Source organism: Haliotis rufescens, unplaced genomic scaffold (assembly GCF_023055435.1).
Source record: "Haliotis rufescens isolate VD_foot unplaced genomic scaffold, xgHalRufe1.0.p SCAF_9, whole genome shotgun sequence".
NCBI classification, from domain to species: Eukaryota; Metazoa; Mollusca; class Gastropoda; order Lepetellida; family Haliotidae; genus Haliotis; species Haliotis rufescens.
The window spans coordinates 26,014,824-26,027,806 of NW_025964383.1; the positions used below are offsets into that span (position 1 = coordinate 26,014,824).

General features: G+C 41.8%; 1 long non-coding RNA gene across 2 annotated transcripts; it reads left to right on the plus strand.

The window, feature by feature from the left end:
• Nucleotides 1-7,546: 7,546 nt before the first annotated feature.
• On the plus strand, nt 7,547-12,482 carry LOC124130919. Of its 2 annotated transcripts, XR_007219532.1 has the most exons (5): nt 7,547-7,713; nt 8,880-9,284; nt 10,042-10,448; nt 10,667-11,956; nt 12,189-12,482. It is a non-coding gene; the product is annotated as an uncharacterized LOC124130919 (long non-coding RNA). The 2 variants fall into 2 exon arrangements; XR_007219531.1 differs by having other exon boundaries at nt 10,667-12,482.
• Nucleotides 12,483-12,983: the final 501 nt, after the last annotated feature.

Here is a 12,983-nt window from a genome sequence, read left to right on the forward strand (position 1 = left end):
ACTGAACATATCACTGACGTGTCCTTTTAACATTACATGTTCAACATGTGCATGGCTTCAACAAAACTCACACGGACTGCGCATTTTTATGAAAAATAAAGCCTTCTTGCCAAACTTTGTATAATATAAGAAAATGAAAAAAAGACAATGCTGGAACTAGGGTTGAAATCAGTTGAATACCCACCTTTCTACCTCATGCCCACCCGTATGGTAAACACTATACGGTACTACGTTTATAACGAACACGCATATAACGAACTGACGGATATAATTAACTGTTTTTGGTCCCGTCCATTTGCTGTGTATATGCTTATAACGAACTACGGTTATAACGAACAAGACGCCCCACTGAGTTCGTTATGACCGTATGTACTTGTAAGAGTGTTAACACTTGAGAGGTATCCTTTGAATGTTCAAGTGATGTTTATGTCATTTGATTTGCTGACATTGAAGGCTAGCAGAACCACTTACCAAATTAGCGTTCACAACTAGGTACACAAATCATGGTCAGGGTCTGCAGTGGGGTAGACTGTGGTTTATTTTTGTGAAAGATCAAGGACAAATTGTTTGCAAACCTTTTAAATGCCATGATACATAAATATAGCATTACCTCATTTGTGAAAGTCTCCTATTTAAAAACTCAACATTGTAATTTTTTATAAATGATTGATGGATGCAACTTATTTTTATCAAACCCTACCTGTATAATTTATGGATAACAACTTTGGATTTTAATTTTAATTTTGTAAATATATATTTTAAAATAATTTTCTTTTCGGGGACGAAATGTAAGTCCACATGACTGGCCTCATCAGCCAATTGCCTCCTCCCAATTTGCAAGATTGTGTTTATTTGTAGCTTTTTCCTGTCGTAATCGGGCCTGAACGACGTCAAGTAATTAAATACATCGTATATACCAATTTCCGAACGTAAATAAACAATATCGTCTGTCGACAAGCGATCTCGACAATGTGACAGCTCTGTTTCCGAGTTGTCATATCTGCGGTCACGTGTCACCAAGGGCAGAAAACGCTAAAGGGCAAAACTGGAAAATTACTTATTTGCAAGATTGTGTTTATTGGTAGCAAAACCACCACATTATAAGCATAGAGTATCCTCCCAAAACCCCATACATCCAATAACCCCTACAGCTTATAACAATAAAGTTCACAGTTCAGTGCACGACTATTTCCTCACCTGTTATCGTCTTCATTAAACGGATCACAGGACCATGTAACTAATATTAATAACAATAAAAAATAAAAAAACAAACCCTCGCAAATAAAATCATAAACGAATTTTTTTTCGTTGTTGTTGTTGTTGCGTTTTTATCCCCCGCCGGGCCAGAATGGCCGAAGGGGGATTATGTCGTGGCGCAGTCCGTCCGTCTGTCTGTCCGTCCCACAGAGGGTACTAAGCTTGTGAAATCAACTCATCCAGCTTTTACAGAATATCCCTGACACTCTACACACAAGATGTCGACATGTTGATGATGCGCATATCGCAGTCCCGTTTCATTTCGACAAATTTTGACAGAGTTACTGCCCCTGTTTTACGAAGCTTCATGGAATCTACTCCTCCAGTTTCCAGAGAATATCACAATATCTAACTATAACTATAACTATAGTTAGTTTCCTTGTATAAGGCTTTTGTGGGTGAGGTGCATCCTTATGGCATTAGCATTCAGACTGGATTACTCCAAACAAAATGTTCTGCACAATTTGTTTCAAATGCAGTGCTATCTACTGTTGTTATTTCATAAAATACAAAGAAAATATAAACTCGTTAAAAAAATTCATGCGGGGGATGTTGTGCTCTTGAGCACCCTTGCTCCTTCTTCTTATTAGTTACATGGTCCTGTGAATGGATTAACCCAAACAAGAACCAAGCTGCATGGAGATACTTTATTGAGGTAGAATGTACGTTGATAACAAGATAAATAGCTCATTTTAATCACCAAGCATGGTTATTGGTAATTGTTATATATTTAGGCATCGTCTATGATTTTCTTTTGCGAGTTTTTTTATTGTTATTATTAGTTACATGGTCCTGTGTTTTAACAAAGTATGGGGGTACGGTAATGTAGGGGTTGTGGATGTAGGGGGTACGGGGTTGTAGGGGGTACGGGGATGTAGGGGGTTGGGGATGTAGGGGGTTGGGGATGTAGGGGGTACGGGGATGTAGGGGTACGGGGATATAGGGGGTACGGGGATGTAGGGGGTTGGGGATGTAGGGGGTACGGGGATGTAGGGGGACGAGGATGTAGGGGTACGGGGATGAAGGGGGTTGGGGATATAGGGGGTACGGGGATGTAGGGGGTTGGGGATGTAGGGGTTGGGGATGTAGAGGTACGGGGATGTTGGGGTACGGGGATGTAGGGGGACGGGGATGTAGGGGGTACGGGGATGTAGGGGGTAGGGGGTACGGGGATGTAGGGGGTACGGGGATGTAGGGGGACGGGGATGTAGGGGGGTGGGGATGTAGGGGGGTACGGGGATGTAGGGGGTACGGGGATGTAGGGGGTACGGGGATGTAGGGGGTAGGGGGTACGGGGATGTAGGGGGACGGGGATGAAGGAGGACGGGGATGTAGGGGTACGGGGATGTAGGGGGACGGGGATGTAGGGGGACGGGGATGTAGGGGTACGGGGATGTAGGGGGACGGGGATGTAGGGGGACGGGGATGTAGGGGGTACGGGGATGTAGGGGGGTGGGGATGTAGGGGGTACGGGGATGTAGGGGGGTGGGGATGTAGGGGGTACGGGGATGTAGGGAGTTGGGGATGTGGGGGGTACGGGGATGTAGGGGGACGGGGATGTAGGGGGTACGGGGATGTAGAGGGTTGTGGAGACAATCAATTAGACACGGTGTAAAGAACGTTCACCTTTGAACAAAATCTCTGGTGAATTGTTTTGGAACAGAGCATTTTTTCTCCAAATAATGAAAGAATGTTTTTTAATTCAACCATGGGCCATTATTTTTTAATTTGTTTGATGAGGGATCAGTCGACCGTAATTTCTATTTTACACGTAGTTTTTTTCCCGCCACGTCATACGCGCGAAATTATTTTTAGATTACTCGTTGTTTGAAAAACATTATCTATAAGACGTTTGATGCTCAATTTAACATTAATATTTCGCCAAATCGTTCTGTCGACGAGCCGTAGCGTAATTCCTTGCATAATAAATCTAGAGTTATGTCCCTTAGTCTTGATGCATGGACTTTTCCGAAATTAACTCCCTTTGTCTTCAGAGAGAAAACGACAATAACACAAAGCTTCCAGCAGACGATAACCCTAAAGATGATAACTTCACGTATATTTTTCTTATTTACCTTCCCCCAACCCCTCCCACCTACCGGCACTATTTTTTAATAAACATTCCGTGCTCCATTAATTTTCTTTTAAAAAGAGCTGTCAACTTTTTATGGTTTTTTTTCTTCCCTCCTCCGACTTGTGACTTGGACTACATAAAGCTGTGGTCCAAGAAATAAAAAGCTAATGGCCTTTATATCAATAACCTCTCCCCATACATCAGATATACCTCATCCTCATATGTGAATGCTGGACCTTGCAATTCTCGCTGTTTCTGTATTGTGGAAGGTGTGATGAAAATTGGATTTCCGGATTTTATCTTTATTTTTAGGGAGCTGTCAGTTAATACACTGCCATGATCAAATCAGCTACGTCAGGTGGTGATGGAGATGAGTTTTTTTAAAAATGAATCTAATGACATAGTAAGTGAACACTTCATTCATGTGCAGAATGAGAAGAACTCCAATGCACCCATCACAATCTTTGCAATACTGATCAGTTCATATTGCGATGTGTATTGAAAGGAATCACAACATACATAATTCATCTTTACCTATTGTGGTAGGGGGCACGGGTGGCCCAGTCGTCTAAGGAGCCGCGATTCGCCGTTTACACCTACCCCTCGGGGCTGTGCACACACAAGAGGACATGTCCAGTGTATAATGCTCATCACACTCAACTGGGATAACACAACATTTTCTGTAAAGTGGAGTCTGTTTTCAGATGAATTTTCATGAAAAAAGGGTTCAGTAAAGAAATGGATTTCTTATGTCACCAATTTATGTACGACTCCACAATGTTAAGGACCCTCTCCCTTATTCCATGCCATGACAGATTAACTGTAGATATATGAAACATAGATACAGGAAAGACTCGGGCAGTCCTTACCTTAACCTAAGTAGTATTAATACATTGGAGAAATATAGTTGAATACTATTGCTATTGATAATGAACACAAATGTTTTCAGTGTTAAAAAAATAATTGAGGGCAAACCATCCTCAAAATGAGGTTATGTTTGGTTCTTTGTCTTTCCGTTTAAGTCCCTTCAGGCTCCTCTACTGAACATATCACTCACGTGTCCTTTTAACATTAGATGTTCAACATGTGCATGGCTTCAACAAAACTCAAAAAGACTGCGCATGCCATGACAGATTTACTGTAGATATAGGAAAGACTCCCTCAAATTGTCATTTGGAGATTAATTCAGACCATGCCACACGTATATACGAATGTTTGACAAATCGTCGGAGCATGATTCATCATTGATTATTTTTGACCACACACCATTGTCGTCTTTCTTGGTTCTTTGCATCATACGAAACACCGCCAACATGTTCTGTTGATAGCCCTTCCTTTTTTCTTGGGGCGGTCGGGTAGCTTGGTGGTTAAAAGGTTCGCTCGTCACGCCCAAGAGCCGTGTTCGATTCCCGACATTGATACAATGTGTGAACCCAATTCTGGTGTCCCCACCGTGATATTGCTGAATATTGCTAAAAGCGGCGTAAACCCATACTCACTCACTCACTCACTCCTCTGTACTCCTTTGTAATTCATTTCATATTTTCGAATATCCCCTACTGTGTTTGGAGAGAACATAACCCGAAAGAAAATGCGTACAATGGTACGACGGATCAACAGAACAAATATCAAATGACAAAAGGTGAGGGACATTAATAACAGCTTGAATATTCCTGAGGATTTTCCTGATATTTTGTGAACATTAAGACCTCGAGATTGGCTAACTCCGCGAGCCAAGCCCAAAGATGGGAAAGTGTACGTGAAGAAACCGGTTGGCCGGAACTTCAAACCATAGTCAAACACCTGTGCAGAGAGTGGCGTTTAAGGCGCCAAGCCGAACAAATCGCTCACGCCGCCACTAGAATACCTGAATCTAGTCTTCTGTGACATGACATGTAAGTGAAACAGATTTGACAACACATTTTGGTTGGAGTATTGACGTTGACATGTACTGAGTTTCATTATGCCATGCGTCTTTCAACCCGAGATATTAACCGATAACCGACATGAACATTGACTGGTGTTGCTCTTTGCTCACTCTGTAACATTAATGGGAAACTCTATCAGTTTGTAGACTATTGTTTTACAGCGAGAGGCCGATATCCGACGCACAGAAAGTCGCCCTATCTCACGTACTGGCATCTGCATGTGGGGATACAGGAACCGAGGTCACAGGACAAGGAAGACACACTCAAGCCACAAGACGCTTTTCAATGTCACGATCACTTCCAAAACTGGAAGTTTGGAAAGGTTTTGAGTTCACAAAAAGTTCAGAAAATAATGTGGTGAATATAGTTTAACTGTAGCCTGGCTGCTCTAAACATTCTATACACTGTCCCTAACTGCAGTGTTACATAATAAAAGAATATCCTGGACACCGGGACATGTACAGGCGCTTATTCCGGGAAAGGAAAACCCTTACAAGACAGAATGGCATTGGTGGTTTACAGACCGCCGTTATTTAGCTTGAATATAACTGACTGACAAACACAATACCGTTGCGTCCCCTCTTCGGGTCAGGATTCGCTGACAATTGGTTCATGTTACTGATACTTGATTGGTCAGTATCATACTCCTGCTTGTGGGATTTTACAAATGTAAAATGTCTTCGACCTGCATTACTTCTGGCTTTTAATTCGAAACAGAAACATATACATGAAACAAATATACGTTTTTTTACAATTATTAGACACTGACGCTCACACATGACAATATAATTACAATTAATAAATGTACTATGTTGTCAGTGAAGAGATAACTGATGATGTCATTGTAATAGTTTATTTGTTGTTTGACGCCGCACTCAGCAATATCTCATTCCAGGTATATGATGGCGGTCTGATGAAAATTGATGATTGACATTATGAGCAACGATCCATGCAAAACGGATACGATGACACGAGAATATGCTCATCAGTGCCTCCCTACAGCTAAATACCGAGAAAATGCATACACCACTGTGATATGAAATCACCAGCTGCGTGTAAGACCCACATTGTTGTACTCAATGTCTTACTCAGTGGTGAGGGGCGGTCGGGTAGCCTAGTGGTTAAAGCGTTCGCTCTTCACGCCGAAGACCCGGGTTCGATTCCCGACATGGGTACAATGTGTGAAGCCCATTTCTGGTGTCCCCCGCCGGGATATTGCTGGAATATTGCTAAAAGCGGCGTAAAACCAAACTCACTCACTCACTACTCAGTGGTGAACTGCAGAGGTTGGTGTGGCATACTTAGCTACAAACTGAAAGTCGGAAAGGGGCGGTCGGGTAGCCCAGTGGTTAAAGTGTTCGTTCGTCATGTCGAAGACCTGGGTTCGATTCCCCACATGGGTACAATGTGTGAAGCCCATTTCTGGTGCCCCACGCCGTGATATTGCTGGGATATTGCTAAAGCGGCGTAAAAAATACTCACTCACGAAAGTAATGTTAATCGATGTTTTCTATATTAATGAGGAGCGGTCGGGTAGCCTAGTGGTTAAAGCGTTCGCTCGTCACGCTGAAGACCCGGGTTCGATTCCCGACATGGGTACAATGTGTGAAGCCCATTTCTGGTGTCCCCCGCCGTGATATTGCTGGAATATTGCTAAAAGCGGCGTAAAACCATACTCACTCACTCACTATATTAATGAATTATACCTAACTTTCCAACAAACTATCTGCATTTGTATGTCATTCGTGGAGTCATTCACTGTTTTCACACAATCAAACTTAACCCTGGAGCTAATGTGCAAGTGGCCTTATCTTATCAAATGCACTTGATTCTTTGTCTTGCCGAATGTAACCCAGTTTCTATAATTCAACAGAGAGATAATAAACGTGGCACAATCCTCAGCGTAAAACATGCCGACAAGTGGTACGAGTACACATGCAGAACGAGGCCTTACACGGCGTGTATCGAAACATTCTATACAGATATCACAGGCTTGGTATAAATATCACTGGTAACAATGTATCATCAAACACATGGTAAACCACTTATTCTACATATACGTATAAATTATGACCCAATGAAGCTGTAAATAATTAGCACATAACAACATTACATATATATGACTATGAGATATTATAATTCTAGTTTATACTTCCTAGAAATGCAATGCTCATGCATTATCCTTTCGTGAATATTTGACCCCTTAGATAACATATCAAGCGGCACAAGATTACAAATGACTGTGTGTGAATTATATCATGCTATCATGACACAACAGATAGCGAGACAGTCTTCCAAAGGTTGTCTGGTGAAATTAAATATTTTCTGTATGACTTCACGGTATATGTGGTATTGTGCCAACACCATTATTCTGTATTTGATACATCAAGATGAGGATAGTTTCACTGCTTGTCACATTGATTTGGGCAACAGTTGTGACACCAGCATCTTCAGGTAAGCCATATCTTTCTCGGGTTACTTATGTTATGCACATGTACGCAGGGGGTACAGTTGGGCAAGCTTTATTTAAAGTTTTAGCATGTCAGTTTATGCTTACATCCTTTAATACTGGCTTCATTACGAAACACACTGATTACCAACTTGTTGAACGCCTCTTGTCTGTGGCGATCAATCCAAGGCACGACATGCTAGCCTGGTAATTTAAGTATTTTTTTATTTTTCAAAATGGCGGAAGTGATCAAGGGGCGTGTACATATTCAAACTCCTCATTCAGGCATTGAAACGCAAAATGTTGCCTCAATATGTTGTCAGGTGACGCTTGCTAGGAATTCATCTGTACTCAGTTGTGTATGTACCACAAGAGACTTCTTACGTAACAATTTCTACCCTAGATTCAGTCTGTACATCGTGAACGTCTTGAAAAAGTTCATTTGGGGTACATGTTGAGGCCTGTTTCCAGAAATTTATGTTTTCAATGTTTATCCCACGTATGTTTAATAATAGTCAAAACGGGTAGCTCAGCTGGCCATATCTGAATGTCTCCGCGAGACGGGTCCGATGCACAGACGCGTTGCCATCTTGGACGCGGTATTGTTTATCAGATAAATCATATTTTACCATTAGTGCTACCTCCCCACATGATCAGCCACAAAGAGCCAACACCCGTTCCAGGTGATGCAGCCCCCAATATCGTTATTGATACTCAACGACGTGTTTTGTCAATAATGGTTTGGGATAGTGACTAGCACTTGACACCGCTGATTGCCGACGCTACATCCTCACGCACATTGTGATATTGTGCCTAAAACATTTATGTAATAAATTATTGAGTGTGTGTGCAAAACAAGCTGATCTGTGATCTGAACTGTCAGACTGAACTGAACCTTCATGTCCCTACCGTAATAAAAGGGAGTATTGATGTCTCCCAGATCCTTTCCTATGTACATATGATTGTCCATGTTTCTGTTACAAATGAAACAAACAGCAAAAATGTTTATCAAAGACAATCTTGAATGTTTTTGTCATTAATGTTCACATGTTGTCAACAGCATGTTTGTATGGTACCTGGTTCATCAACCATCAAGTTATAGTTGGGTATTTGCCTCACAGATGCACACCATCTTCAAAGCTACCTAAACATACATGTACATTTGTTTCAGAGTTGAAGCTGGTGCACATGAATGGGTCAGCTATCCAAGTCTACAAGAAACCCCTGTGTTTTCAAGACACCTATGACGTGCAGTGCGGCAAGGATTGGTTTGCACCAATTAGAAACACATTTTCCCTTAAAGACCCTGCGTTTTCATCAGCTAACAATTGCACAGGCCAGAATACATACCCCAAAGTTTGTTGTGATGTGAATCCCACTGACTGCAATTTTACCAGTATTAAGGACTTTGACAAGATAAGAGATCTGTGTTCGGGGAAGACCTATTGCACGGGTCAGAGAGCACCGTGGCACCCTGTGTATGCCTATAAACCCAATATGAACTGTCCATATCAACAAGGACTGACAACAGTGCTGACAACACAGTACGTGACGACAGAGTACATGTGTGTACCATGTAAGTCTGTATAAGAAATAATCAATAGTTAAACGCTGACCACTGATATGCATACATCTACATGGCATTTTGGAAATGCATACACTTTGTTATGGCCGTAACCTTTATTTAAAATTCTGTAATGTTATGTACATAAATGTTCATACACACCACGTTGCCTTGCATAGCAACCTACTTTCGAGAGTCACCTCTTTTTGAGCTCCAAAGATACTTCGACTGATCTCGTATGTATTCATGACAGTGTGCTATATATAAAATAACAACACCATTTCTTTGCTTAAGAATGAACTTTGACAATTATTTATAAGGATGCACAGTAACAATTTTCAATTAGCGAGGAAATGGCTGAGTTTCCCTTCCTTTTTTCAAACGAGGATTTCAATGGTCGGATTCCGGAAGTTGAAATACGAATCAGACATTGTATGACACTGAGTTGTATAATCAGATGCTGTTTGTATATGCATTTTGTAATTCTTGTTAAATTACAGTAATATCACACCATGATAGCCTAAATTGAAAGGTCCAGTTGGGTAGCCTTGTGGTTAAAGCGTTCGATCGTCACGCTGAACATCCGGGCTCGATTCCCGACATGGGTACAATGTGCGAAGCCCATTTCTGGTGTCCCCCGCCTTGATATTGCTGGAATATTGCTAAAAGCGGTTTAAACCCATAGTCACTCACTCACTAACTTAAGTTGGAAGGAAAGCCAAAATTATTCAGGACATAGGTTTTTACCATAGGTTTTTCTTATATGCAGATCCTTCAATTCAAAGAATGTGTGAGAAAGGGACAAAAAAACGGTAAAGGACTGTTTCTTGCATCAAAACATTATCCAGACTACTATCCTGAATCTACAGGCTTTAACTGCTCCTGCAAGCTTATGTTTGCGGCCAATAAAGTACTGCAAGTTGCAGTGATTGATCTACGACTTTGTTCTGGCAGTGGTGGATGTGGGCGTTCTCTCAACATAGGTGACACCAAGGTCATTAGTGTCACTAACACAAAGGAGGAGGACCCTACCTTATATGACTCAGTCGTGGGAGGTATTGTTGGACTGAAGGAAATCTATTCCGGCGCTTCAGCAACTGGTGACGTGACGTTGAAACTTACAGATGTGGATTCCAAAGATGCTTTATTTTTTGTGGTTGTATCTGTATGCAGAAGGTAATTATTGAGAGAGAGAGAGAGAGAGAGAGAGAGAGAGAGAGAGAGAGAGAGAGAGAGAGAGAGAGAGAGATGAATATAGGCCTGAATGAACCATTATTGAAACGACTGTTGTCAGGTTATAGGTGTATATGTCAGAGTTCAGAGCATTACAAATTTTGTAGTTACACTGAACACGCCTCTCGTGACGTGCTGTTGATGAGAGTTAAATATTTCAGGTTCCGATATGACCTTAACTTGTAATGGTGAGACGACTTTTACTACACCCACCACAGCTGCACCAACCACACCGACTAAACCAACTACTTCAACAACGCCTACGACATCACCTGCTACCACGACAACGGTTGCTACAAAACGGCAATCCCCAAATCCTGGTAAAATCAATATATAGTACAGCAACTTAGTGTAAGGAGAGATTCTCGTCACCATTGTTCCTTTTTACTTAGACAGCAGGTTCAGAGTTGATTCCCGTCACCATTGTTCCTTTTTACGTAGATAGCAGGTTTAGAGTTGATTGTCGTCACCATTGTTCCTTTATCGTAGACAGCAGGTTCAGAGTTGATTCCCGTCACCATTGTTCCTTATTACGTAGACAGCAGGTTCAGAGTTGATTCCCGTCACCATTGTTCCTTTATCGTAGACAGCAGGTTCAGAGTTGATTCCCGTCACCATTGTTCCTTATTACGTAGACAGCAGGTTCAGAGTTGATTCCCGTCACCATTGTTCCTTTTTACGTAGATAGCAGGTTTAGAGTTGATTCTCGTCACCATTTTTCCTTTTTACGTAGACAGCAGGTTTAGAGTTGATTCCCGTCACCATTGTTCCTTTTAACGTAGACAGCAGGCTTAGAGTTGATTCTCGTCACCATTGTTCCTTTTTACGTAGACAGCAGGCTTAGAGTTGATTCTCGTCACCATCGTTCCATTTTACGTAGACAGCAGGTTTAGAGTTGATTCTCGTCACCATCGTTCCTTTTTACGTAGACAGCAGGCTTAGAGTTGATTCTCGTCACCATCGTTCCTTTTTACGTAGACAGCAGGTTTAGAGTTGATTCTCGTCACCATTGTTCCTTATTACTTAGACAGCAGGCTTAGAGTTGATTCTCGTCACCATTGTTCCTTATTACTTAGACAGCAGGCTTAGAGTTGATTCTCGTCACCATTTTTCCTTTTTACGTAGACAGCAGGTTTAGAGTTGATTCTCGTCACCATTGTTCCTTTTTCGTAGACAGCAGGTTTAGAGTTGATTCTCGTCACCATTGTTCCTTTTTACGTAGACAGCAGGTTTAGAGTTGATTCTCGTCACCATTGTTCCTTATTACGTAGACAGCAGGTTTAGTGTTGATTCCCGTCACCATTGTTCCTTTTAGCGTAGACAGCAGGTTTAGAGTTGATTCTCGTCACCATTGTTCCTTATTACGTAGACAGCAGGTTTAGAGTTGATTCCCGTCACCATTGTGTTTGTATCTCCTGCATACATAGATAGCAGGTTAAGTGTTTATTCCCGTCACCATTGTGTTTGTATCTCCTTCATACATAGATAGCAGGTTAAGAGTTGATTCCCGTCACCATTGTGTTTGTATCTCCTGCATACATAGATAGCAGGTTAAGTGTTTATTCCCGTCACCATTGTGTTTGTATCTCCTGCATACATAGACAGTTGGTTAAGTGTTAATTCCCGTCAACATCGTGCTTGTATCTCCTGCATACATAAATATCAGGTTAATAGTTGACTGAGGTCACCATTGTGTTTGTATCTCCTGCATACATAGATAGCAGGTTTAGAGTTGATTCCCGTCACCATTGTGTTTGTATCTCCTGCATACATAGATAGCAGGTTTAGAGTTGATTCCCGTCACCATTGTGTTTGTATCTCCTGCATACATAGATAGCAGGTTAAAGGGGCACTAATCTAACGCAATCCCCCCGGACTGGTTGTTGCCTTTGTTATTGTTTTTTTTTTCCCGCGGTACCCGGATATCCCAGAAATCTCGAGTAGTTCGCGACCTGTGCTGCGCCACCCGTAAAGCACCAGGGGCGTGCGTGTACTAGTCACACTCTGTGACGGTTCCGCGATTAGAATGCGCTGCGAATCATTTAGCGCGAATTTCAAGTAGAGCCGTAGCCAAGTCTATGTAAACATGGCCAGCCAGTACTTGCAATGGTCCGTGCCAAAACTCAAATGTGCGCTTTTTCAACGAAAAGCTTCGACAGCTGGAAGGAAACTTGAACTGATCGAGAGGTATGTAACCCATTTTTTTAGTTATCAAGTATGCTTACATTTTAAATCTGCGATATGCACCGCAATTTCTACTAGGCTGTCAAATAAGCGCCATCTCTGTCACTGTCAGGCCTACTGTGACTGACAAAATCAACTATCGATATATTTCAGTTGTTGCCTTCCATTAAACCATGACCTACTGTATAGTTACCTATAACCAAAGTACTAACTGTGGCCCCCGGTCTCAGATTATATAAATCCTTGATAAAAGGCGCAGTCTCCATTGAGTTGCAACTGGCCTTAAATCCGACT